At 45.0% G+C, this 26,780-nt stretch overlaps 1 long non-coding RNA gene across 2 annotated transcripts; it reads right to left on the bottom strand.

Annotated features, from left to right (window-relative positions):
* Positions 1 to 298: 298 nt before the first annotated feature.
* LOC128322787 (uncharacterized) lies at positions 299 to 26,312 on the bottom strand. 2 transcript variants are annotated; one of them, XR_008305993.1, is made up of 5 exons: positions 26,263 to 26,312; positions 25,922 to 25,980; positions 25,634 to 25,756; positions 18,539 to 18,720; positions 299 to 770 (listed from the first exon to the last, which is right to left on the bottom strand). It is a non-coding gene; the product is annotated as an uncharacterized LOC128322787 (long non-coding RNA). The 2 variants fall into 2 exon arrangements; XR_008305991.1 differs by lacking the exon at positions 26,263 to 26,312 and having other exon boundaries at positions 25,922 to 26,081.
* Positions 26,313 to 26,780: the final 468 nt, after the last annotated feature.

Below are 26,780 nucleotides of genomic sequence, written 5' to 3'. Positions count from 1 at the left end.
GCCCACTGAGATCATCTGGAGAGATAATCTGAAGAGGTTTGTCTGGTGGCTTCTCAGGGACTGACATTCTCTGCTGCTGCCCTGAAGCTTTGGAACGTGCTCCCTGCTGAAATATTAGCCTCCCCATCTCGGGCAACTTTTAAAAAGTCTTTAAAGATGCATTTGTTCACCCTGGCTTTTAATCAAATACTGTTTTAATAGTTTTAACAATGTTTTAAAATACTGTTTTAACATTTTAAATTGTTGTAATGTTTTAGCTTTTTCTGTTGTCATCTATTTTGTTTTGTTGTAAGCTGCCCAGAGATGCAAGTTTGGTGGCAGTATAAAAACCATGTTAAATACGGTAAATAAAAATAAATAAATAAATAAATACAGTGCCAAGACACTTTGCCTTCTCCCAGATATTTTCCATTCTGTTGATCCATTTATGGGTAACAAGCAAGGGGGGTACTTGACTGATTAATATTTACCAAACCACAGTCTAATATTTGGTACCTTTTCATGTGAAACATCCACTAACTGGTGAGCCAATCAAGCTGTCTGTTGACACTGTGTCATCTGGGAGGACTTGGACTTCCTGGCACACAAACAATGCCAGCACACGCTGTGTCATTTTCTCAAGAGTTGACTCAACACTTCCTGGGCCACGCAGGGTCTTCTGCTGCCTCCATTAAATGTGCACAGCTGAATGCCCGCACTTTGAATGTTCAGCGTTCCTGACACTCTTCTTGTGTTCTCTCTCATGCACATGGATACACTCCCCATTTGATCTAAGGAAAAGAAAGTTTGGGAAAGAACAGTATTTATTGCTTACTTATTTGAATTGCTAGCCTTATCTCTTATCTTGAATTGCTAGACTTATCTCTCATCTCACCTCATCATCAGCTATAGCATCTGAAAACAACAATGTACAAAATGCTAAGTATTTAAGAGAACATCTTCTTCACCATGAGCCCCACCACCTGTTAAGATCATCTGGAGAGGTTAGCTTGCAGTTGCTGCTAATGCATTTGGCAGCTACTCAGGGATGGGCCTTCTCTGTTGCTGCCCCTGGATTTTGGAATGCAGTCCCTGTTGAAATAAGAGCCTCCCCATCTCTGACAACTTTTTAAAAGGCACTGAAGACACATTTATTCACCCAGGCTTTTAATCTGATTTAGTTTTTAAATGTTTAATGTTGGCTTTAAATAATTTTAATGTTAAAGATTTTAAAGTTTAAATGATTTTAATTGTCCCATTTTTGTAAGGGCAGTATATAAATCAGATAAATAAATACATACATACATATAAATAAATAAATAATGCCATTGAAGACTATGATCTACTACCACAAGCTCTTAATGTGCTTAAATTTCACCACAGAGAGCCAGCCCAAACCGAAGGTTCTTAGAACATGCCAGAAAGATGCTCTGGTTTGAGTTGTAGGAAATCACCAAATAGAAGGGGTGTAGAAAGACCAATATTTAACCGATGCCATTGGGTGATAGGGCCTTCATATGAACAGGAATGTGAGTATTTGGAGCATTTGTGTTCTTTGAAAATTTCACCTTCACTTTTTGTAACAAAGGTATTGTGTAAATAGTACTTCTGCTGAAATTCAGGCTGAATTGCTAGAGCCTATATAATAAAAAGAAGGAAGGGGCTGCTGGTATGGTTGGTGAGGATGGTAGCCAAATCTACTTTCTTAAGGAAGAGTTATCATAGGAACATAAGAACATAGGAAGCTGCTGTATACTGAGTCAGACCATTGGTCTATCTAGCTCAGTATTGTCTGCTACACAGACTGGCAGTGGCTTCTCCAAGGTTTCGGGCAGGAGTCTCTCTCAGCTCTATCTTAGAGAAGCCAAAAAGGGAACTTGAAACCATCTGCTCTTCCCAGAGCGGCTCTATCCTCTGAGGGGAATATCTTACAGTAGTTAAGCTGAAGCTGAGAAAAATGCACTCCTGACTACAGCCATCACATTTCCAGTTGCAGAGGAGCAACAGCAGGAGAGAGAACATGTCCTCAGCTCTTGCCTGTAGGCTTCCAGAGGCATCTGGTGGACCACTGTGTGGAACAGGATGCTGGACTAGATGGGCCTTGGGCCTGGTCCAGCAAGACCGTTCTTCTGTTCTTATCTCCTGGTCTTTCTCCCAGATGTGCACCCAATCTTTCAAAGGGAATGCAACCCCATCTATAACAAGGTTGGACTCCTATTGCCTCCAACTTATCTGGATCAAGCCTCGGTTTGTTTGCCTATATCCAGCACATCTCAACCTCCAGTTAAAAATATCCACCAACTTCATGAACATATTTGAGATGCATATAAAGATTTCTTGTTTCAGATTCTCTTTTGTATCACGCACACTCCCACTAAGCATCAGGAGCGGAGCTACAATTGAGTGTACATGTTCAAAAAATGCGAGCCACTCACCACCAGGGGCTGCTGCCTTTTGCCTCTCCCCCCACACCCCAGCTGCCTCTCCTACCCCTCCCCAGTTTCCCTGGTCCCCCGCCATCTCGCTGCCTCGATGGTGGATCCCAAAGCTTCAGGAGCAACAGTTGGATGTGAACAGAATGCCCACTCTCTCTCTCTCTGGGTTCTTTATGGTTGTGCTGGCATAACATTACCCTGAAATTAGTAGCTGTCAGCACAGCAGGACCGTGGGATTCCACTGCTGCAAAATGATTAAAAGATATCTAAATTATAAGCAGATTTTATTAATGTCTCTGTGTTAAGAGCCTTCTGAAAAGGCTCTTTGGACCAGGCCACTCTGATTTTAATCCGAACTGTGTGACATTCCGTACAGCAGGAGTTCTTAACTTTAGATCCCCAGACGTTTTTGGACTACAATGCCCAACATCTCCAACCATAATAGCATTTGGCAGGGGATGGTGGGGGGTGTAGCCCAATTATTTATTTATTTATTTGTACATTTATACCCCATTTTTCCTCCAAGGAGCTCATAGTGGTGTACATGGTTATTTTTATCCTCACAACAAACCTGCGGGCTAGGTTAGGCTTAGAGATACATGACTGGCCCAGAGTCACCCAGTGAGTTTCATGGTTGAATGGGGATTCGAACTTGGGTCTTTCTGGACCTAGTCCAACACTCTAACACCTACGCTATGCTGGTTCTCAATAATATCTGGGGTCCCAAGGATGAGAATCCCTGCCCTCCTGGGTTTCAAGATGGGTCTAAAATGCACCTGATTTGGATATTCCCTTAAAAATGATTCCTAGAACAAAGCTTGGCAGTATGAATAGCTTGTAATAATTGCTTTTCTGATAGGACTCTTTTGACCTGCCAACCTCTTTCTCAGTAAACTTTTTTTTTTTTTTTTTACACTTTAAAATCATTTTCACTGACTTAGCGGCTCTGTATCAGCATTCAGCTCCAGGGAGCTTTTTGCTTCAGATTCTTTTCTCTCTCTCTCTCTTCTTCTTCTTTTTTTAAAGAATACTGCTAACTCAGCAGTTATAGCATATGTTAAGTCAACCTTCACGAGCAATTTTTTTTGCCTCCTGGTTTGCTCTACTTTCAGAGGCTAGACGCTAACATGCAATGCATTATTTAAATCCGTCTCACACTTGGAGCATTTTGATAGAGTCTTTAAAACAGCAATATTCTGAGTGACGGTTTCAGTGGTTTCCCAAGATTGTTTGTTTAAATGAAATGTTTCAGCAGTAACTGGCACTTTGAAAGGAAAGGCCAAATTCTGTGACAATCTCCTCCAATGTTTTCATAGCAAGGTTACCTGATGCTTCTAACAGGCCATTGCCACTTAAAGGCTTGATTGGGTTTGGGGGGGGGGGAAGAAAAGAGGAACACTTTTTGCTTAGTCTTCAACAAAATGTGTTCACCTTTGCTTTTAAAGAAAGATGCTCCTGCTAGGAAAAACATGCAGTGTTTTAAGTAGGGATGAGTAGATTTCCTCGATTGTGCCCCTTCATTGCTCTGAAACTCCACTCCCTGCTGTGTTCCATTCTTCCTGAATTCCATTTAAACTAGAGGAATATTTTGAAAATTAAGTCCAGAATGGAAGCATGCATCCATTCCCACAGCTCTTGACTCATTCATTTCATTAGCCCTGCTAACTTGGCAAAGAGGCACCTTTTAATGTGGTGATTCTCTTTATTTAGCAGGGGGAGAGTAACTGGCCCTATTCACCTCCAGCACAGTACCTCCAGTGACTGTTGCTGGTGTCTATCTTATGTTTCTTTTTAGATTGTGAGCCCTTTGGGGACAGGGATACATCTTATTTATGTATTATTTCTCTGTGTAAACCCCCCTGAACCATATTTGGAAGGGCGGTATAGAAATCGAATTAATTATTATTTATTTATTTATTTATTTATTTTTGCATTTTTATGCCGCCTTTCGTTAAAATATAGCCCCAAGGCGGTTTACAAAAGTTAAAAACATACAATAAAAACACAATAAAAACAACATGCTAGGAGTATAAAAACATATAAAAACAGGCATAAAACAATACAACAAATAAAATAATAAATAATAATAAACAAAACAGGCCTCAGATACCAAACATCTACAGTAAAACATCAAGTAAAATCAACCATCTGCTGTACATGGACGATCTGAAGTTGTATGGAAATCCCCAGTCAGAAATTGAATCACTGCTAAACACTGTCCGTATATTCAGTAGCGATATAGCAATGGAGTTTGGACTAGACAAGTGTGCTGCATTAATAATAAACAGAGGGAAAATAAGAAAAACAGAAAGAATAGAACTGCCCAATGGAAGCAAGATCAAGAACCTGGAAGAGAAAGAACGTTACAAATACTTAGGGATTCTCCAGGCTGATAACATCGCACACACTGAAGTTAAAAGAAAAATTGGAAATGAATACATCAGGAGAGTTAGAAAAATCCTCAAGTCCAAACTCAATGGCGGGAACACCATACAAGCCATAAACACCTGGGCTATACCTGTTATCAGATACAATGCAGGAATAATAGACTGGATCCAGGCAGAGCTAGAGGCGCTAGATCGTAAGACCAGGAAAATAATGACCATCAACCATGCTCTGCACCCCCACAGTGATGTCGATAGGCTATACCTCCCTCGCAGCTCAGGTGGAAGAGGAATGCTGCAAGTCCATCAAACAGTAGAGGAGGAGAAAAGAGGCCTTGAAGAATATATCAAGGACAGTGAAGAAGATGCACTTAAAATGGTCAATAACGAGAAACTATTCAACACCAATGAAACAAAGCAGGCGTACAAGAAAGAGCAAGTCAAGAACTGAGCAGAAAAATGGAGAAATAAGCCCCTGCATGGTCAATATTTGCACAATATAAGTGGAAAATCAGATATCACCAAGACCTGGCAATGACTTAAAAATGGCAACTTGAAGAAAGAAACAGAGGGTTTAATACTGGCTGCACAAGAACAGGCACTAAGAATAAATGCAATAAGAGCAAAAGTAGAAAAATCCACAACAAACAGCAAGTGTAAAGAAGCAGATGAAACCGTGGACCACCTAATCAGCTGTTGTAAAAAAGATCGCACAGACTGGCTACAAACAAAGGCATGACAAGGTAGCAAGGATGATACACTGGAACATCTGCAAAAAATACAAGCTACCTGTAGCCAAAAATTGGTGGGACCATAAAATTGAAAAAGTTGAAGAAAATGAAGATGCAAAAATATTATGGGATTTCCGACTCCAAACAGACAAACATCTGCCACACAATACACCAGATATAACTGTAGTCGAGAAGAAAGAAAAACAAGTTAAAATAATCGACATAGCAATACCAGGGGATAGCAGAATAGAAGAAATAGAAAAAGTCACAAAATACAAAAATCTACAAATTGAAATTGAAAGGCTGTGGCAGAAAAAGACCAAAATAATCTCAGTGGTAATTGGCGCCCTGGGTGCAGTTCTAAAAGACCTTGAAGAGCACCTCAACACCATAGGGGCCACAGAAATCACCATCAGCCAACTACAAAAAACAGCTTTACTGGGAACAGCCTATATTCTGCGACGATATCTATAACAACAGCAACAACATTGACAATAAAATTCAGCCATCCCAGGTCCTTGGGAAGGACTTGATGTCTGGCTAAAACAAACCAGTCAATAACACCTGTCTGACTGTGTAAACAAGAAATAATAATAAAATAATAGCTGCTGCCCTCTCTCTCTCCTGCCCAGCGACCAGGCCTGGATTATGGCCCGGAAGGGTTGGAACCAGATGTTCTCCAAAGTGAAATCTGAAAAAGAATTTCATGGTTCCTCCATGCAGAGGTGCACCTAGGTAATTTTGGAGATTGGACCTAAAGGCCTTTGGAGCCCCCCCTTGCTCGAGCCCCCCCCCCCCCCCGCTGCAAGCATTCCCCTGTTCTTATACAACATATTTCTTTCCTCACTCTGTGTCTAAAACACCTGGCACAGGTCATAATCACATTTGGCTGCCCGGAACAGTGCAGGCCAGCAGCAACCACACTGTCATGGGCATGCTGGAAGACTCTGAGGCGGAGACAGAGCTGACAGCAGAGGAGGGTAGGCAAGGACCAGAAGTTGCAATCAAGAGTGGGTCTGATGCAGAGGGAGTTGAAGATGAGTTAGAGCCGTGTGAGGCAGCTCTTGTGTAGGAGGCGCGACCGGTCTCAGCTGTGGAGAGGTGCCGGTCCAAGAGACAGCAAGAGTTTAGGAGCCACATTGCTGACTCAGCAACTCTTAATTAACAGCACTGGGGGCCAGCCTATTTAAGACGCCTGTACCATAGCTACCCTGCTGATAGCAACATACATTTCCTGTGAGCTAATCGGCTGTGTTAGTGTATTACCTTGACCGTGTTTGGACCCTGGACTGTGTTGACCTTGCCCATGGATTTTGCTTTGGACTCAGTTGGATTTATTGGATTGACTCAGACTGGACCTGGTTTGGAGAATTTATTCCTGTTAGACTTTGCTATTCTGCTTCTGCCTCTGTTATGCTTTGTCTGGCTAGCCTGACAGATTTATGACACACACCACTCAGGACACACTAAAGAGGACTGGGGGACCCCCAGTGGGTGTGGAGGCCCTGGACTTTGGCCACGAAGTCCAGGGTAAGGGCACCACTGCCTCCATATAGGTATTGAATTTGAAAGGAATATTAGGGTTCCACCCAAGAGAAACATTAGAGACAGCCTTGAGTCCAGGTGCAGAACAAATCAATCTGATGCTCTGATCTACCCAGGTCCTGCCCCCCACAGTCACTCAGCCTCCAGAGGAGACAGAGGGACCTTTTTCTTCCTCCCTCTCACTATTGGAACCAGAATAGTAGCTGCAGGGTAAGCATATGAGCAGGTGAAAGAGTGGGAAGAGGTGGCAGTTGGGTTGATGGGAGGGAGAGGCAGAAGCTCATCCTAATGAGCCAGGGGGGCACCAAAAGAGATCCAGCTTCCTCTGGTTCCTGGTATCCCCCATTCTGCCTCTCCCTCCCATCCCTCCCTGGAAGGGGCGTAGCGAGCTTCCCTGGGGCCTGAGACTAAAGAGCATGAAGGAAGCCCCAAGCCACACCCACTGCATCTGATGTCAGATTCAAGGGGGTGGGGCAACCTGCTTGCCTCTTCCTCCTCTCCACCGCGATGGTAGATCCAGAGATGGTAGATCCAAGGGCATTTTACAAAACAGTGCTTCCATTCAAAAGGGAGGAGGGAAACACAGCCCTTACCAAGCCCTGTGCAGTTGCTAGTGGAACCGCCACATTGTGTCCTCCAAACAGAAAGAGCCGCACCAGCTTCTGGCGGCCCCTCTCCATCCCTGCCGCTGCAGAAGAGAAAGGGAGTGGATGCATGTGAGCGTTCCCTGGGCTCTAATTGTTCAGCTCTAATGTGAGAAATATTGGTGGGAGGCAGTGGCCCTCCGGATCACTGGGAGGCCCCCCAGGAGACCTCTGCTTGTGGGCCCCTTGACCCTCCAGGCCTAGGGGCACCTGTCCTCCCTTGTCCAATGGACCCTACGCATATGTTCCCTGGTGTTAACAAAAGCTGTGATGCCTGCAGACTGGCCATTCATCAGGTAGAACTGGGTGGACTGGTCAATGATTAACTAGCCCACTCAACTCTACCTGATGAATGGTTATAGCCTGCCAGGCAGGATGGGGAAGAGAGGCAGAACCCAATCTTTTGGGAACCAGAAGCAGCTGTGCCTCATTTGGTGCCTGCCCCCCACCCCGGTTGCTTAGGACGAACTGCTGATGGGAGGAAAGAATGGAACTCTTCTCTGTCTTGCCTTAATATCCAGGCCAGATTAAAATCCAGGAGTCAATTCTTGCTTTGTGGGGTTTTGTTGTTGTTGTTGTTGTTTTAAATCCTTTTTATTACAACAGTGCATATAACATAATCAAGGATAGCAATAATATACATGAGTATAACTGAAAAGGAAAATAAAGAGAGAGACAGATGCAATGAGGATGGGGAAGTATGAGTCATGATAGAGAGCTGGTCTTGTGGTAGCAAGCATGACTTGTCCCCTTAGCTAAGCAGGGTACACCCTGGTTGGATATGAATGGGAGACTTGATGTGTGAGCCCTGTAAGATATTCCCCTTAGGTGATGATGGAGCTGCTCTGGGAAGAGCATCTAGGTTCCAAGTTCCCTCCCTGGCATCTCCAAGATAGGGCTGAGAGAGATTCCTGCCTGCAACCTCGAAGCCACTGCCAGTCTGTGTAGACAATACTGAATGAGACGGACCTATGGTCTGACTCAGTATATGGCAGCTTCCTATGTTCCTATGCTGCTGTTCTCATTACAACAGAGGCCTTCAGAAGAGCCCTAAGCCATGCTTGGCTGGATTTGTCACAGACTGTTTCCCTAGCAGCTTCATGGAATCTTTTCAAAGCATAAACCATCTCGGAGACCCCAAAGGATCCTGAGGTTGGGAGACCGAATGCTTAGGAGAAGTTGTGTCCTAAGAAAAGCCTTGCTGGATTAAACCAAAGCTTCATCTAGTCCAGTATCATGTTTTCCTGAATGGCAAGCCAGCTTTTTCTGGGAAGTCCAGAGATGCAGGACATGTAGTCTTCCAAGGAGCCTACAAGAACATGAAGTAGAAAGCCCTCTCCCTCTGTTGATTCCCCAAAACCGCAATTGAGTAACATAGTGACTCTGCATATAGACCATACTGATCAGTGATCTGTTTCACTATCATGGTTAACGTCCATTGATTTGACCTGCACTCCATACATTTATCTAATCTCCATTTAAAGCCATCCAAGCTAATAGCCATCATCAAATCGAGTGACAGCAAATTCCATAAACGCCAATTTATGGTCAGTTGCATAGTGATTAGTCCATTGGTCAACAAGGCAAGAGACAAAATTGCCTGGCAGCTTGATGGATGCATGTCCTAGCACTACAGGATCCAGTTGAATTTATAAGTCTTCAAGATCAATGATCTCAGTGGATCTGCCACTCCTGCATAAGAATGGAGTGTGTGACACCCACAATTACCTGATTATCACTTCCTGTGGCTGTGCCAAAAACGTGTCTATGACCATTCCAACAGGCTATATATCTCAAACAAGTTGTTCTGGTAAGAGCTAATCTGCCTACTTTACTTTCACGATAACTAGCAACCCCACAAGATAGCCCACTTCAGGTGATCTCATAAGCTTACTTTCCTCAAGGAAAGTAGGCTGAACAAGTTAAATTAATTCATATGCAATGAAAAGGACACAGTGACTCTTGCTGTGGTGACATTGCGTCTGGGTTCCTGCCATACGCTTCATGTTAGGCCAACTATGAAAAATGTTTGGAAACTGCAGCTGGACGGAGGCAGGATGTAAGATGTATGCAACTCTCACGCTACAAGAACTGCAGGGACTCCTAACACATTTCCAATCACGATTCAAAACTGTGATTGGTTTGCCTTTAAAACACCAAGAGTTTGAGACCTTCAGTACCGGAAGGGTCACCTTTTCCTGTATGAAACTGCCCAGATGCTAAGGTGAGACCTTTCTCTGCATCCTACCAAGATCTGAGGCTTGTCTGGTTGGGATGTGGGAGCGGGGGGAGAGAAGGCCTTCTCCAGACCTAGGCCCAGATTCTGAAACTCCCTCCCTAAGGAGGCTTGCCTTACCCCTTTGTTCATTTCTTCCTATTGCACAAAAACAGGTCTTATCTTGGCAGGCTTTTAATCTGTCTGCCAGTGTGCTGTATCTGCTGCTTTAAGTGATGTTTTATAGCTGCTGTGAAACTACAGTTGCTTCAATGGTAGATTTTGTCTGTAATAAAATGATTATGTAATTTTAGGAAGCTGCCTTAAGAGTTGTTTTGGTTATAGAAAGGTGGGATATAAATACTTAGAATCAATCAATCAATCTCAAAGCAGTCTTTGTGAGGTGTTTATGAAGTCTCCTTCAACAGGCTGCCTTATTTTTCTGTTGGTTTCTCAAAGAAATCAACTTGACTGATGATATCTTTGAAAAAGATGGAACTTTCTTTTAGTGGTTTATGGACATTGACTGTTCAGACAACTTAATTCTGGATAGACAACACCTTTGAGTTAGGGGTAGGGGTGTGTGTGAAATTACTAGCATCTGTTGTAAAGCAGACTAGTGTATTTTTCCACGTTAGCATTGCATTTAAAATGTATAGCTTAAAATTATCGCTTCTTGCATCCCAGCCTCTCTTCAAACTGTCCCGTGCTGAATTAAAACTGAAGATAACAGGAGACAAAGCAAGAAAATGTCAAGCATAATAAAATAGATTTTGCAGAACTGTCTGCCGAGTGAAATTCCTTACTCCTGCCTCCAGGAAGAGCCCTGTTGGAGTCAGGTTATGTCGCTTGGTGGGAACAGGGCTTGGAAGAACTCTCCTTATGTACCTCACCTTTACATATCTTCAATGCATAAATTTGAAACATTATAGATCAAACAAAACTGACCCGAGACAAACATGTGACATTAAGCTGCTTCTCATGATACAACCTAACTGACCCAGTGTGTTTGTGTGCGCACACGTGTGCGCACATGCACACATGTTTCCCTCACATACAACTGGTGCTCCATTCCATACAACATAGTCATGGGTGAAAAATCTGAACCACTTCTAACTACTACTTCAAGTATGCTGCATAATAGTAGCCCTATACATACACTGAGCATAGCGGTCACCCATGCTTAGAATGGCAAAAGTGGGGAGGAAGTCCTGCCCTGCCATTGTCACTTACCACCCTCCCTCAGAGGGAGGAGAGCTGGTCTTGTGGTAGCAAGCATGACTTGTCCCCTTAGCTAAGCAGGGTCCACCCTGGTTGCATATGAAAGGGAGACTAGATGTGTGAGCGCTGCAAGATATTCCCCTCAGGGGATGGAGCCACAGTGGGAAGAGCAGAAGGTTCCAAGTTCCCTCCCTGGCAGCATCTCCAAGATAGGGCTGAGAGAGATTCCTGCCTGCAGCCTTGGAGAAGCTGCTGCTACTCTGTGTAGACAATACTGAGCTAGATGGACCTATGGTCTGACTCAGTATATGGCAGCTTCCTATGTTCTATGTTCCCCCACGCCTGATGAACATGCTTTTGGTGCTTTTTGTCTGAATAGGGCAGTGTCGTAAGCATGTTCCCCAACGATTCCACGAGTTACCTGCATCCAGGTTGCAGCTCCTGGAATTGCCAGGAAACATGTAACAGCACCTGCCCCTTCAGACAAATGGCTCAGTAAGCATGTTCATCAAGTGCAGAGGGGTGGGATTAGTGACAGCAGGGCAGTGGGACTGCCTCCCTACTTCTGCCCTTGTAAGGACAAAAGACAAAATGGCAGCCGCAAGTGACCTCCGCAGTCACTTCTGTCCCTCTATGAACTGCGGATATGTGGGTTTTAACCCATTACTATCCATGGATACTGGAAACAGTTGTCTATTATAAGACCCACAGATATGTGGGACCACAAATAACAAGGTTGTCCTATATGCAACTCTGGGCTTTTTGCAGTCAACATAAGCTTAACCAAGTTTTACTATTCTGATCATAAATAGCATACATGAAGCTTATGGGAGGCTGGCAGATCCTATCTGCCCCCAGTTTCCACTCACTCCACTTAAGGTCTGAAGAAAGCATGTGTCTTCTCTGTACACTGGCTGCTATGCAAGGTTTGAAGGAGAGAGGAAAAGACACCTAATAGACAATCAATATACAGTAAAAAAAATCCAAACAATGGGGTTTAGCTGTGTCTCTATTAGCAGGGTGTTTAATGAGGCAATGGGTGCTTCTAAGAAAAACTTAGCAATAGCTTCCAAATGGCATGAAAGTCACTTTTAATGGGGCTTTCATCATGTTTGTGAAGAGCAGGAGGGATTTCAGCATCTCTTCATTTAGCAGCCCTCTCCATTGCCCTCAAATAATGCTTGTTGGCCCATTTAATCTTCCATCTTACATAACATCTGGCACTTCTGGGTTGTGTTCCTGTTGGCCAAGCATGGGGTTAATTATTTGATCTCTTTAATCTTTTGTTGGAGCCATGGCTGTTATTTTTCCAGAGCGGTGAGAGGGCGGTAAAAAGGGGAGAATAATATCTAGCGGCGCAATCAAATGCATATTTATCTGATTAAATTACATTAAAAAAAACAAGGCAGGAAGAGAAGCAGAGCTGCCTGGTTCACCTTGTATGAAATTGCCAGGCACCAGTATAATAGGCCAGTTTGGAGCTCATCCACTCAAAGATGTCCTTGACAAACAGATTGGCAGGGAATAAGCCAAGCACTTGATGCTGTTGGCATCAGATGGGCTATGTCTGCAGCTCCATTTGGGGTAAAAAGCAGGGCGATGATAATTGCATGCCCTTCCAACAGTGGTTGGACGAATCATTTTGGATTGCATCTGTGTGTGTGTGTGTGTGTGTTTATAGACTACTTTGTTCTAGAAAACCCATCCTAAAGATCAACACCTCTGACAGAAGTACACCTAGGTAATTTGGGAGCCTGGACCCTAAAGGCCTCTGGAGGTGCCCCCCCTGCCCCACTGCAAGTTAAGCATCATTCCCCTACACACACACACACACACACACACACACACACAACTAATATGAATGTAAGAATATAAAACAGGTATAGGTACAAATATGCATTAGCAGAAACATTTCCACCCATAATATATTCCCACCCCACATATTTCTTTCCCCACTCCCGCACTCTAAAGCAGAGGTCATGCTCAGCCGCGTGGCGCAGGTCACAGTGATGTTCGGCCGCCCAGCACAGCATGGGCCACCGGCGTGGTGTAGCAACCACACCACCTGGGACAGACTAAAGAGGATTGGGGGGAGGGGGCAGAGGTGTGAAGACCCTGGATTTCAGCCTGGAAGTCCAGGGGTAAGAGCGCCTCTGAATAGCAGAAGGGCTTTTGTTGTGGGCTCCATATGAGCCCTGTGGCATCAGACCCAAGGTCAGTTTAGTTCAGCATCCTGCTTCCAAAGTAGCCAACCAGATGCCTCAGAGAAGCGACGAAGCACGTGTGGTGTAGTGGTTAGAGTGCTGGACTAGGACCGGGGATACCCAAGTTCAAATCCCCATTCAGCCATGATACTAGCTGGATGATTCTGGGCCAGTCACTTCTCTCTCAGCCTAACTTACTTCACAGGGTTGTTGTGAGGAGAAACTTAAGTATGTAGTACACCGCTCTAGGCTCCTTGGAGGAAGAGCGGGATATAAACGTTGAAATAAAAACAAACAAACAACCCTCCCCTGCCGTCACCTCCCAGTAACTGGCAATCAGCAGACAGGATATCAGGAGTGGGTTTTGAACCCATGTCTCAACATAGGACCAGGAAGACTGGCGTTCAAATCCCCCATCCAGCCACAAAGCTCACTGGGTAATTCTGGGCCAGCCACTTTTCTCTCAGGCTAAGCTTCCTCACAGGGTTGTTGTGGGGATAAGCGCAGCCATGCACTGGTGTAGACATGAGCTCCGGGCTCCTTGGAGGAGGACAGTGGGAGATAAATGTAAAAATAAATGAAACAAACACACACAAGACTGTAGCCTAAATGCAATGTCTTGAGCACTCAGCTGTTCTGACAAAAGGCTGGCCCAGCAGGAGTGGGATTTAAAGCCACACCTCCAGATGGAGGCAGCAAGGGTGCCTTGGACTGCTCAGCCATCTACTCAGTGAACTATATCAGGAGCCCACTTCCTGGACACAGCTGGTTGGCTATGTGTTTGAGAGACAGTGCTAGGCTAGATGACCTTTGGCCTGATCCAGTAGGGCTCTTCTTATGTAGCATTCTGATGGACATTCAGCTGCATAAGCACCCCTTCCTATGTAACATACTGGGAGCCATTGCATCAAGGCTGCTTCCCACACCATCTGCTAAAATCACTTATGACAAGGGTTCTCAAATGTTGGTCCTCAGATGTGGTTGGACTTCAACTCCCATCATCCCCAGCCACAATGGCCCAAGTTTGAGAACCTTTGACTTAAGAGGAACCATGTGATGCCTCTCTTCCATGCCAGCATTACTCTACTTCCTCCAAAATAGAGCAATGCTAGCATAAAAGAAGCCATGCTATTGATTCCTCTTACAGGACCTTGAGCATCCAGCTTTATTGAGATTGCAATAGTTCCCCTGCTACCCCATTGCAATAGTTCCCCTGCTACTAAAGGGAATGTCATAATGGACCCAAAGCCACGCGTTTAAGAGTTATGGACCCTGATTCAACTATCTTCTGTAAATACATGAGCTCTGAACGAAGTTGATTTCAATAGATGGGACATCTTTGTGTTGCAGATCCACAGAAGTGGTCCCTTCACTGGAGTAGAAGCTCATCAGCAAGAATTAAAAATCTGCACTATAATATATACAAGGGTCTGAGTAGAGGCAATTTAAGGAGAGGTTTTTGGAGATTGCTCTGAAGGGCTGGCTAACCACAGGTGGAACTGAGCTAGTCCAAGCCTCCCATTGAGAAAGAATTCGGGACAATAAACAGAGGACAATAGCTTTAATTTTTAATGTGGCCATCTTTCTTCACATAGCAAATCTACGTCAACAAATTAATGCCACAGCAGTCAAAGGCTCTTATCCAGCCATGAATACAAACACTATTCAATAATAATCAGTCGCTGACATCCAGACTAACACAACTAGAGCAATGAACACAGATGTATGCTGACAGAAAGGTCACGTCGCTGAGTGGATGCTCATATTTTCTCAGTCTCTTGCACTCTCAACCCCAGTGGGTCCTCTGGGTAGGTGGGGTGGGGTTGCCTTTGCCCCATTCCATTTTGGAAGTACAGTCATTAAAAACATCCCAGGAGCTGGCTTGGAGGGAGTCTCTCAAAGCCAAACCCCTGGTTGGTTTAAAGGGCCCGCACCCCCAATATTGGAAACTGGGGGGCAAAGGCAGCCTTCACAAGGGAGTGATTTTGAGGGTGCAGTCCCTTTAAATCAGTCCAGGAGCCAGCTTGGAGATACTTTTTTAAAGGGGGCCCCCTGATTGTGCCCTCCCCCATTCCCCAGGTTTCCAGAATGCAGTTGAGCCTTTCAATAGCCTCTGAGCTGCAGAGTCAAGGTTATTGCTCCCTGACTCGGCAACAGGGGTGCTTTTGAAGGGCAGGGAAGAGGAGGACAAGGCATCCTCCTCCCACAGGGAACCCTCCAACCCTATGGGTGTTGCCTTACTCCCTCTTCCTTGGATTTCTACCATGCAGTGCCCCAAGTGCAGCTGGTTGGAGAGGAATGTCGGAAGTAGGAGGAGTCAGAGTTCTAACTGACAGGGCTCCTTGCTATTGTGTCTGAAGCCCTTCCAATAGTGCCCAATAGTGGCATATTGGTCCAACAATACAACTGAACAGCCATATTGACTCCACTGACTGGCTCTCCAGGGTTTCAGAGAGGGATATGTTCCCAGTTCCATGCAGAGAAGTTTGGGATGACCCTGAGAGACCTTTTGTTCACAAAGGATGTGCTCTGCCATTAAGCTGTCATTAGGGAAGAGAGCTAGTCTTGTGGTAGCAAGCATGACTTGTCCTCTTAGCTAAGCAGGTTCTGCCCTGATTGCATATGAATGGGAGACTAGATGTGTGAACAATGTAAGAGATTCCCCTTAGGGGATGGAGCCGCCTGCTCTGGGAAGAGCAGAAGGTTCCAACTTCCTTCCCTGGCATCTCCAAGACAGGGCTGAGAGAGATTCCTGCCTGCAACCTTGGAGAAGCTGCTGCCAGTCTGTGAAGACAATACTGAGCTAGATGGACCTATGGTCTGACTCAGTATATGGCAGCTTCCTATGTAAGCTACAGCTACGGCTACGGCTACCCTAGCAAGCCTTGGACTGAAGGCCAAGTGGCAAGAGCAGAAGCACTCTCTGGTCCTTTTGCCAGCTGTTTCCAAAGAGGTGTCTCCTAGCAAGACCCAATAGGTGCTGCTGCTGATTATTCATTTGGCTCACCCCAGAGGGCTGCTCATCACATGGAGATCCTAGAGCATTGTCTTTGAAATGGCAGGAATCCCTCATGCCATTATCACGATAGAAACACTGTTTCATTCATGAAGAGAAGGTGAGAAATATCTGATTAGTTTGCATGCTGTAGCTTATTTCTACCTACAAGGCCACATCCTTCAGCTTTATTGCTGTGCTTTATCTTCTTAAGGAATTGCCGCCTACTATTTTAATTCTTAAAATTCAAAACATAGGGGAATATAACTATGTAATAAAGGCTGCACTCAGAAACCAGAGCCAATGCAGTTTGACAGGTGTCCCATCATTAACACGGACACCCTACTGCCTTTCAGGCTCCAGTCATGGCCCTGGCTGTTACCACCTATAAAATCCTAAATGGCATGGGGCCTGAATATATTTGGAACCACTTCTTTTCCATGTCTCATCACTAGAGCAGGCTTACTGGCCACACCCACTATGCTGGCCACACACCCTGATTCAGACACCAGCATCAAAGGCTGGGCTAACTAGCCCAGCTCCATCCCACCTCATTCAGGTGCCTCCTTCCTCTTCTCCCAGCACTGTACCTTTTGAGCATGCCAACTTAAAACCCATCCATCTCTGCATGCTCAGATGCTACAGAGGCATGAGAAGGGAGATGGAGGAGATGGTGGGTGGCATGGGGAGTGACAAGCAGGTGAGTTGACCCCCATGGGTGGTGGGGGTTGGGTGGGGTGGGATGCCGATACTTGCCCTCAGGTGCAGGCACCACCTCAGGCCATCACCTCACTTTGCTTTATTAGCCAGCTGCCCCTGCCCATCATGTCTCTGAAGTGTGCCCAAACTCTACCATCTGCATATGAAGTCCTTACGACAAGAGTGCAAAGAGAGACAGGACCAGCATCCACAAATGGCACCCTTGGGAAAATGCTGAGAGTCCAGTGCCCCCGGAGGGCGGGCCTGCTGCTGTGATGTCTACACAATCACTCAGTCTTCTCCTTCCTGCTGGTATCACTGGAGCCACCATTCTGATTCCCCCACAAGATCTGGAGCGACATTACATTGGAGCATTTGGGAGGAATTAAAATGGCGACATTGGAAGGTGTTCTGTTGCTGCCACTGCCCACTGCTGTCTGGGAAGCCCATCAGAGTATCCACAAAGGGGGAACCAATCTTCGCCCATGTCTCCATCAGACCTAGAGGCTTCACATGAGTTGTCCTCCTTTCCCATGGAGGTGAGTCAACCTGTGAGCATTGGAACACTTCAGAAGTGCTTGCAAGGATTTATTTGGGCTATCCTCTGCTGACTATTTGAGCTGACAAAATCGCCATAGTCCCAAACTCCCCGATTTTATCTTGTCTCCCCATCAGACCCACCCTTCCTCCAAGGAAGCACATCTGCTAACTTCACTCCCTTACACCTTGGGAGTGGGCAGGCTTGTGGCAGTAAGCTCCATCTGCATCCCACACATGTTTGATTATAGAGACTCCTACATGGGTAAGAACAAACAATACAATGTGTTAGCCACCCCATACCCTATTGTTATTTGGGAGGCTCACAACAACACAATGTTTTAAAAAAATCCAACACATAACACAAACAAATTACAACACAAAATACAATATAAAGCATTTTAAAAAAATAAAATAAAATAATTATTTCAAAATCAAATTTTAAAAGCTTGAATGAATAGAAAGGTCTTCACCTGGCGTCTAAAAGAACAGAGTGATGATGCCAGGTGAGCCTATTCCATTGATGGTGTGCCACCACTGAAGAGGCCCTCTCTCTACTAGCTACCTGCCTTACCTCATTTGGCAGGAGCACTTGGAACAGGACCTCCAAAGAAGATCTCAAGGTCCTAGTTGGGACATATGGGGAAAGGCACTCTCTCAGGTTGCCTCTCTAGGAACTCTTCTGAGCAATAAAGAATCCAGGGTTCCCAAATGCATGGGGAGGGAAATACACATACTCCAGCTGCAATCCTGCTCCCCTCCCTACACACATTTACTGTCCCCACAAGTGTGGTATGAAAAGGACCTGAGTCTTCAGAAGAGGGTGGGTTAAACATCTAAATGAGCAACAAATAAATAGCCAGCATCCAGCATTACAGCATCTTAATATGAAGGAAACAAACACGTGCCAAGCATTATGAATGATTATCTCTGCAGTGCAAGTAATTACCTTTCAAAAAGGTGCAGTCACCAAATATATCAAGTCTGGCCCACAAGAAGGATTCACAGAGCATAATCAAATTAGGAAACAGCACCAGGCAGGTCACGAGCCAGAGAGGAAGGGGGAGAAAGGGTTAAAGATGCTACATGAGGAAGCCGAGCCAGCAAATCGGTTTTGACCTCAAGGTGTTCCTCAGGAGCCATATGAAAAAGAAAAGATAATTAGTAATAAACATAATTAGCAATTATGAGTGCAACTAAGCAGATGTTTATCTTCACAGATTACTCCCACTGAACACCTTGTGGGCCTGACAACTTTGGTGACTCTATTTTCAGTATGTGTTTTAGAGATAAGTATCTTAGCCTTTGCCAGGCTGTGTTATTCAGGTGTCACAGCCATTAAGTCACAGTGACTAATGGCTTTATAATTTCTGCCTTCTGAAAACGAGCAGCTCGAATGGCTGCAAAGCTCAAGGGGGGTTGGCTAGAAGCAGCCCCTGTGATGAGGACATAAGAACAGCCCTGCTGGATCAGGCCCAAGGCCGGTCTAGTCTAATGCAAGGAATGAAATGGGTTACATGCAGAACTCAAGGCACACTATGGCCTGCGTCATATAATCACCAGCAAATCAGTTAGCAACACAAAAGAGGGAACCAGGGGCTCCTGGCAGGTGTGACCCAGCTTGTCCATGTTGTCCAAACCTGCCAATGTTGTGTGGAGAATGTCAGGTTCCCTCCACTGCCCATAAGTATATAAAAATAGCCCTGCTGGGTCATGCCCAAGGCCTACCTATGTCATGTTTGGAATGTACGGGTGAGCCGATCAGCGTAGCATAGGTCCATGTAATCATAGTCATCAGGCCAAGGGTCAAAACCAGAAGGCAATCCATAGGATAAGGCAAGGTCAAGATCATACGTGCAAAGGTCAGTACTGGCAGATCAAGCTCACATGTTGACATGTGATCATGTCAACTTGTGATCTTGTTCATCACATGTTGACATGAACAGGAGCAGGCAAGAAGCATGCTCAGACAAGCAATGGGTCAGTAGCCAGAGACAATATACAGGAGGAGGCAAAATCAGGCAAGCCGTCAGCCAGGAACCAAGGAGTCAAGGCAAGTGCTCAGTAGCAGGCAGGAAGCCTGTACAACAAAGTTGCTTCAGCAACTGCTCCTTCAAGACTGAGCAGTTAAATAGGGCCTGCTCCAGGATCCCTGTTTCAGCCCCCCGCCCCCGCCCCCTCTTCTAGGACTTGCAGTCATTTAAATGAGCCACGCCCTGTTCCTTATATGCAGGCTTCTCCGGTGGGGGATTAATTCCTCCTCTGTTTGTTGTGGTTCAGAGTCAAAAGATGGAGACAAGAAAGTAATTTTTGGGTGAGGTGGGGGCAGTGATTCTTTTGGGTTGAGAGTCTCTGTTGATACCAGCTCTCCTACATGCCCTTCTTCCTATTCCGAGGCTGATAGCTCTGACTCACTTTGTGGGTCCTTGGGATTGTGGAGCAAGGGTACAGCAAGGGGGTCTGGCCTCCATTCAGAGTCCTCATCCCCTGAGCTCTCATCACACAGGCCTGGTGTGTGGTCCAGGTGGCCTGGGTTCATGACAAGCTAGTCCAGTCTCCTGTTTCCCACAGTGGCCCACCAAATGCCTCTGGGAAGCCCATAAGCAAGAGGTGAATAAATGGCCTCTCTTCTGCTGCTGCTTCCATGCAACTGGTATCCAGAGGCATTCTGCTTCTGAGCCAGGAGGCAGGCTATAGTCATCAAGACTAATTGCCATTGATAGACCTGTCCTCCATGAATTTGCCTAAACTGCTTTTAAAACCATCTAGACTGGTGGCCACCACTACATCCCATGGCAGAGAATTCCTCAGATTAATTATGTCGCTGACATTCTCCTGACATCTGCAAGCAACATTTGAAGTTGGGTGGAGACTGTTGGGGAGAGAAAGAGTGGGGAAGGGGAGGAGGAAGACAGAAGGTGGTACGAGGTGGACGTGAGGTGACAGAAAATGATGAGAGGCTATGTGCAGCCCTGCAGAGGTGCATTGGAATCTAATCTGGCCAACCACCAGATTTGAGTTTGACACCTCTGCTTTAGGGGATGGGGCCAAAGCTCGGTGGAAGAACATCAGTATGCCTGCATGCAGAAAGTTCCAGATTCACTCCCTCACATCTCCAGGAAAGGGCTGGGAGAGGCTCCTGCCTGATACCTTGGAGAGCTGCTGCCAGTCAGTGTAGACTATCCCGAGCAAGAGGGACCAAGGGTTTGACTTGGTAATAGTATAATCAACTTCCTATGTTCTCATAGAAGGACCACCACTGCCTAAAATGCAATCTATTAGCAGTGGCCAGAGTATCCATAGCAGCAAAATGGAAATTGCATGGGGCCCCATCTTTCTAGAACTGGTTTGAAAAAGGCTACCCTGAGGATAAAATTAACATATTAAAAAGCATTAGAAGGAAGGAGGCAGGACAGATTTTTGGAGTGAGGGAGCCTACGTATAGGCTACTGTAACAGTATCATACAGGATGATTTTCTCCTTTCTTTAGAGACAATTTTAAGAAGATAAGAGGAAGTACAAATTTTAAAATAAATTTCTAATGTTAAAAATGTCTTAACAATTGTAATTGGTAAAATTTGTGGGTTTGTTTCCTTTTTGTAACTTGCAACTTTATATGATGTATCTCAATGTGATATTTCCTACTGAATTAAAATTTAAAAAAGAAATATAGCTATTTTACAATGGAGAAATCATGAGAGAGAATGAAACGGGGGGGGGGGATTACTGTGATTACTTCTACACATCTGTTAATTAAATGCCCCTATTCAAAATTACTAAATATAGACCAATTAAGCAAAGCCTGTTTTCATTAAAATAATTACACTGGTGCCAGATGTTTTGGCAAGCAAGGTCTGTGGGCCACATTTGCTCAGTTACATAAATGTAAATCCATATTTAGAGCATGAGCATTACTTGAAGGCATAGGACCGTGGTGGAGCATCTGCTTCTCATGCAAAAGGTCCCAGGTTCAGTCCCTGACATCTCTAGGGAGGGTTGTCCACAAGCCCTGGGCAGAAAATACTAATCTAGATGGACCAATGAACTGACTCAGTATAAAGCAGATTCATGCATTTGTATGGTTTAGAAAATGTAATCTGTTGAAGATACAGATCAGGGAATCAGGAGACTAATATACCCGAGAAGGTTGAATGGGCTGCTGCTGAACTGAAAAAATGGCTCACTGGAGCAGGCATCCAATGTTGACGGCCAGCTTTTCTGCTCAGTCTAAATTGTAGCATGTGGTGTGTCAGGCCAACACCAAGGCCACACTCACATGTAATGCAGATCTGTGGGTCCACTGGAAACGCGGTTCTCCTCCCCACCCCACTCTCCTCTCTGAATTTGGACATAATAGAGAGAGGAGGAGGAAATGGCCATGCGGGTTTCCTTCTTTCATGAATGACAGCTCACAAAGCCAATGCTAGCCAGAGAGAGGAAGGAGCTTCCTTCCTCAACTCCGGATTGAAGGAATGCAGCCTGCCATTATGAAATTGGATGTAATGCAGGCTGCGTTAAACCTTGGGTTGTGGCGGAGAAACTCACTACAACCCAAGGGTACAAACTGGAGTTCGGGGAGGATCCTTGGGTTACTCTCCACATGGAACTGGAGTTCTAAGGGAACTCCATCCTGCATTTGGACACAACAGTCCAACAACCTCTGGCTCATCCTGCATTCGGACACAACAGTCCAACAACCTCTGGCCCCTTCAACTCTGGTTCCATGTTACATGTGAATGCAGCCACTTAACTGGGGTAAGATACAGCAGGGTAGAATCATATCCTTATCCAGCAAAGATTTTTTTCAAAGGGACTAGTGACAGATACAGGCAGTCCTCGACTTTCGACATGACGAGTAAAGATGAATGGCACTTAAGACATTCAGAGATTGCCACCTTGTTCAGCTTTACAACGCTCACCACAGGAAGGAAGGCTTCACTAGACGGCTGCTGGTCTGTGGGCTAGAAGAGGAGGAGGTGGTGGCACACCTGAGGTGGCTCAGGCTCACATTGTCAGTGAGACAATGAGTCCTGGAGGCAGCTTCTGCTGCAACATATGTGGCTGCATGTGGAGGTATTGACTAACTTGCCCATCAAAGATATTCCAACTGCCGCCATTGCTGCTCCTCCTCCATGCTCAGCTGCTATACTGTGATGGCTAGAGGGAAAGAACCCAGCCGACTTCCTACCCACCTTCCTTCTTTGTTTAACTGTGGTCTAGGAGAAGGAGGAAGAGATGGAGGTGAGGAACCCAGTTGCCTCCCTCCCTTCCATGAAAACACAAGAAAGAGCGAAGAAGGGATTGGGAAAGGAGTGAATGCTAAGAACATAAGAACAGCCCTGCTGGATCAGGCCCAAGGCCCATCTAGTCTAGCATCCTGTTTCACACAGTGGCCCACCAGATGCCACTGGAAGCCTACAGGCAGGAGTTGAGGGCATTGCCTCCCTCCTGCTGTTACTGCCCTGCAACTGCTCCTCAGAGGCATCCTGCCTTTGGGGCTGGAGGTGGCCTATAGCCCTCCGACTAGTAGCCAATGATAGACGCCATGAAGTTATCCAAACCCTTCTTAAAGCCATCCAGGTTGTTGGCTGTCACCACATCGTGTGGCAGAGAATTCCACAAGTTGATGATGCGCTGTGTGAAAAAGTACTTCCATTGGTCCTAAATTTCCTGGCAATCAATTTCATGGGATGACCCCTGGTTCTAGTGTTATGTGAGAGGGAGAAGAATTTATCTCTCTCCATGTTCTCCACACCATGCATGATTTTATCGACCTCTATCATGTCTCCCCGCAGTCGTCTTTTTTCTAAACTAAATAGCCCCAGGTGTTGTAGCCTTGCCTCATAAGAAAGGTGCTCTATCTGATCATCTTGGTTGCCCTCTTCTGCACCTTTTCCCATTCTGCAGTGTCCTTTTTTAGATGTGGTGACCAGAATTGTACACAGTACTCCAGGTGTGGCCGCACCATAGATTTGTATGAGGGCATTATAATATTAGCAGTTTTATTTTCAATCCCCTTCCTAATGATCCGTAGCATGGATTGGCCTTTTTCACAGCTGCTGCACATTGAGTCGACATTTTCAATGAGCTGTCCACCACAAGCCCAAGATCCCTCTCCTGGTCAGTCACTGACAGCTCAGATCCCATCAACGTATACTTGAACTTGGGGTTTTTCATCCCAATGTGCTTCACTTTACACTTGCCATCACTAAAGCACATTTGCCACTTTGTCGCCCACTCACCCAGTTTGGAGAGATCGTTTTGAGCTCCTCACAATCCGTTTTGGATTTCACTTCCCAAAAGAGTTTAGTATCATCTGCCAATCTGGCCACCTCGCTGCTTACGCCTACTTCTAGATCATTTATGAATAAATTAAAAAGCACCAGTCCCAGTCCAGATCCCTGTGGGACTCCGCTTCTTACTTCCCTCCATTGTGAAAACTCCATTTATCCCTACCCTGTTTTCTGTCCTTCAACCAGTTAGTAATCCACACATGTACTTGTCCTCTTATCCCATGACCTCTAAGTTTCCTCAGGAGTCTTTGATGAGGAACTTTGTCAAAAGCTTTTTGGAAGTCCAGGTATTGTTGTGAACAGCCTGGCTGTCACAGACACACTGCAGCCAATCAGACTGCTTCAGATTCTTTTTTCGTGAGTTCATGTGCGTTTTTTTGGGGGGGGGGGGAAGAGGTGCCTCACACAGGCTGTAATTTAAAGCTTTATTGAAAACTTAAATGATTACATATGGCAAGCAGATAGATCAGTTTCCTCAATATGTCGAAAATACAGCAAGGCCTGTTCTTCTATGTGCTTTACAATTTTATCCTTGAGTATGCTTTCCATCAATCTGCCTGGAATGGACATTAAGCTAACCAGCCTGTAATTTCTGGGATCACCCCTAGATCCCTTTTTGAAAATCGGTGTTACATTTGCTACTTTCCAGTCCTACTTTCCAGTACAGAGCCTGATTGCAGGGATAAGTTATATATTTTAGCAAGGAGGTCGGCAGTTTCACATTTGAGTTCTTTGAGGACACTTGGATGGATGCTGTCTGGCCCTAGCGATTTGCTAGTTTTCAGTTTTTCTAGACAGTTTTTAGAACATAATCTCTTGTCACTTCTATCTGATTCAGTTCTTTAGCTGCCATCCCCGAAAAGCCTGGTGCAGGAACAGGTATATGTTCAGTATCCTCTGCCGTGAAGATGGACGCAAAGAACTCATTTAGCTTCTCTGCAACCTCCATATCCTCCTTAATAATCCCTTTCACTCCCTCATTGTCTCATGGTCCAACAGCCCCACTGGCAGGTTTCCTGCTTCTGATGTATTTAAAGAAGTTCTTGTTATTCCCCTTGATGCTTTTTGCTAAATGTTCCTCAAACTCTCTTTTTGCCTCCCTTATTATCACCTTGCATTTCTTTTGCCAGAGTTTGTGTTCCTTTCTGTTCTCCTCATTTGGACAGGCCTTTCAATTTTAGAAGGAAGTCTTCTTCCCTTTTATGGCTTGCTCAACGTTACCTGTTTGCCATGCTAGCATCCTCCTGGACTTAGTGGTACCTTTCCTCCTTTGGAATATACAGTCTAACTGGGCTTCTAGTATTGTGGTTTTGAGTAAACTAATGATCATGCATTTTGCCATAATGTGACCTGCCTCCATGGAGAAGGTTCGGCTTTGAAGGCGGCAAAGACATCACATACCTGGATCTGCCTTCCCCCAGCACAACAGCCAAATTGGGCCTGGGTGACTCATGCAGCAGAATGAGGTGGAAGAATCCCATGGTGGTGGAATTGACAGTAACACTTCAAACTGTAGCAGTATGTGTAACCTCCTTTTCTTCAAGGGTAAAGGTTAAGAACTAATGGCAAAGCAGGTGCAGAGGCACATGTTTTACAGATACACCATAATATATTTGCATATATTATATAATCATGTGTTTGCATATATTTTATATAAACAACAATTACAGACACTCATTGCTGTATGCTATCTCTTGCATCCCTTCAAAATACCAGCACAAGATGCCGTTCCCAAATCCTGGAAAATCTACCTGCAATTCCAAAATCCCAGTGCTTGATTAGTCCTCCTGTTTTGGTACCAATAGCATTGACAGAAGCCCCATTGCAGGTCACTGTCCAGAAGGAGATTAGTCTCTGGCAATATCCTCAAAAGCCTAAATGGTGGCAGCAGCAGCAGCAGGAGCCCAAGAAAACAAAAGTAAACAGAAGCAGAAAATGGAAAAACACTGCAACCAGATATTTATATATTTATATTGTGCCCACTCAGACAGGTGAAGTTATCATACTGCCTCCATTATATTTCCAAATCCTTATCTTACCTGAGTCAAGCTGTTCAGGCTTTAAAATGCCTCTTCAGATTCTCTCGTAAAAATGTGGCCTGTGATTCCAGCAGCAACATATGCAAAAAAAAAAGAGAGAAGAGGAAGCTATAAAATGAAGAACAACCCCTCTGAGCACATAAAAATCCATGGTTCTCCTTCTCCCTTTCTTCTTTCACTTAAAGGGCCATACTACCCACTTTAAACTAAAAAAAAAAGAAAAAAAAGATTACATTGTATTTCTGAAAGCTCTCCCACACTAAAAACAAAAGGGAACATTTCTTTGCAAGTAAAACACTGTAGTATCAGGAGAATAAGTAGATTCTGCTTCAGTTTATTACCTGCCAGTTTCCACTTGCAGGGATGGAGGTTTTTCCCCCCACACAGGAAGCATTAAAAAAAAAATGTGATCCCTTCCTGGAATGAAGCATCCAATCCATTCTACCACTTCAGTACTTTACCACTTCAGTCTGCTGCATCACTAGTGTGAGTGAGAGAGCCAGGAAAAGAAGCAGTCTGACAAAAACTTACAATTGCTCCTGACTCTGTATTTTTAAAATGCTCTTTTTCTTCTCTCCTTTTTCTCTTTGCTCGGGTCCATTGATGTGATGTGAGTTTTGTATTTTGTGAACCTTTTAAAGGACACAGACACATATATACTACTAAGCAGGATATATACTACTTGGGACAGGGTGAGCGCAGCATCCAAGTAACTAAGCAGCAAACACAGTTGATATCTGGTGATATCAGTGCTCTGTCTGCAATATGTAATCCACGATAGCCATGCCAAATTGTGGGATGCCTGTCATGCATCTTGTTCCCATAGATCGGGGGCAGGCATTAGGTAGCTCAGGAGCTA

The sequence above is a fragment of the Hemicordylus capensis genome, chromosome 1 (genome assembly GCF_027244095.1).
Source record: "Hemicordylus capensis ecotype Gifberg chromosome 1, rHemCap1.1.pri, whole genome shotgun sequence".
Lineage (NCBI taxonomy): Eukaryota > Metazoa > Chordata > Lepidosauria > Squamata > Cordylidae > Hemicordylus > Hemicordylus capensis.
This window is presented reverse-complemented; position numbering and strand designations above follow the sequence as displayed.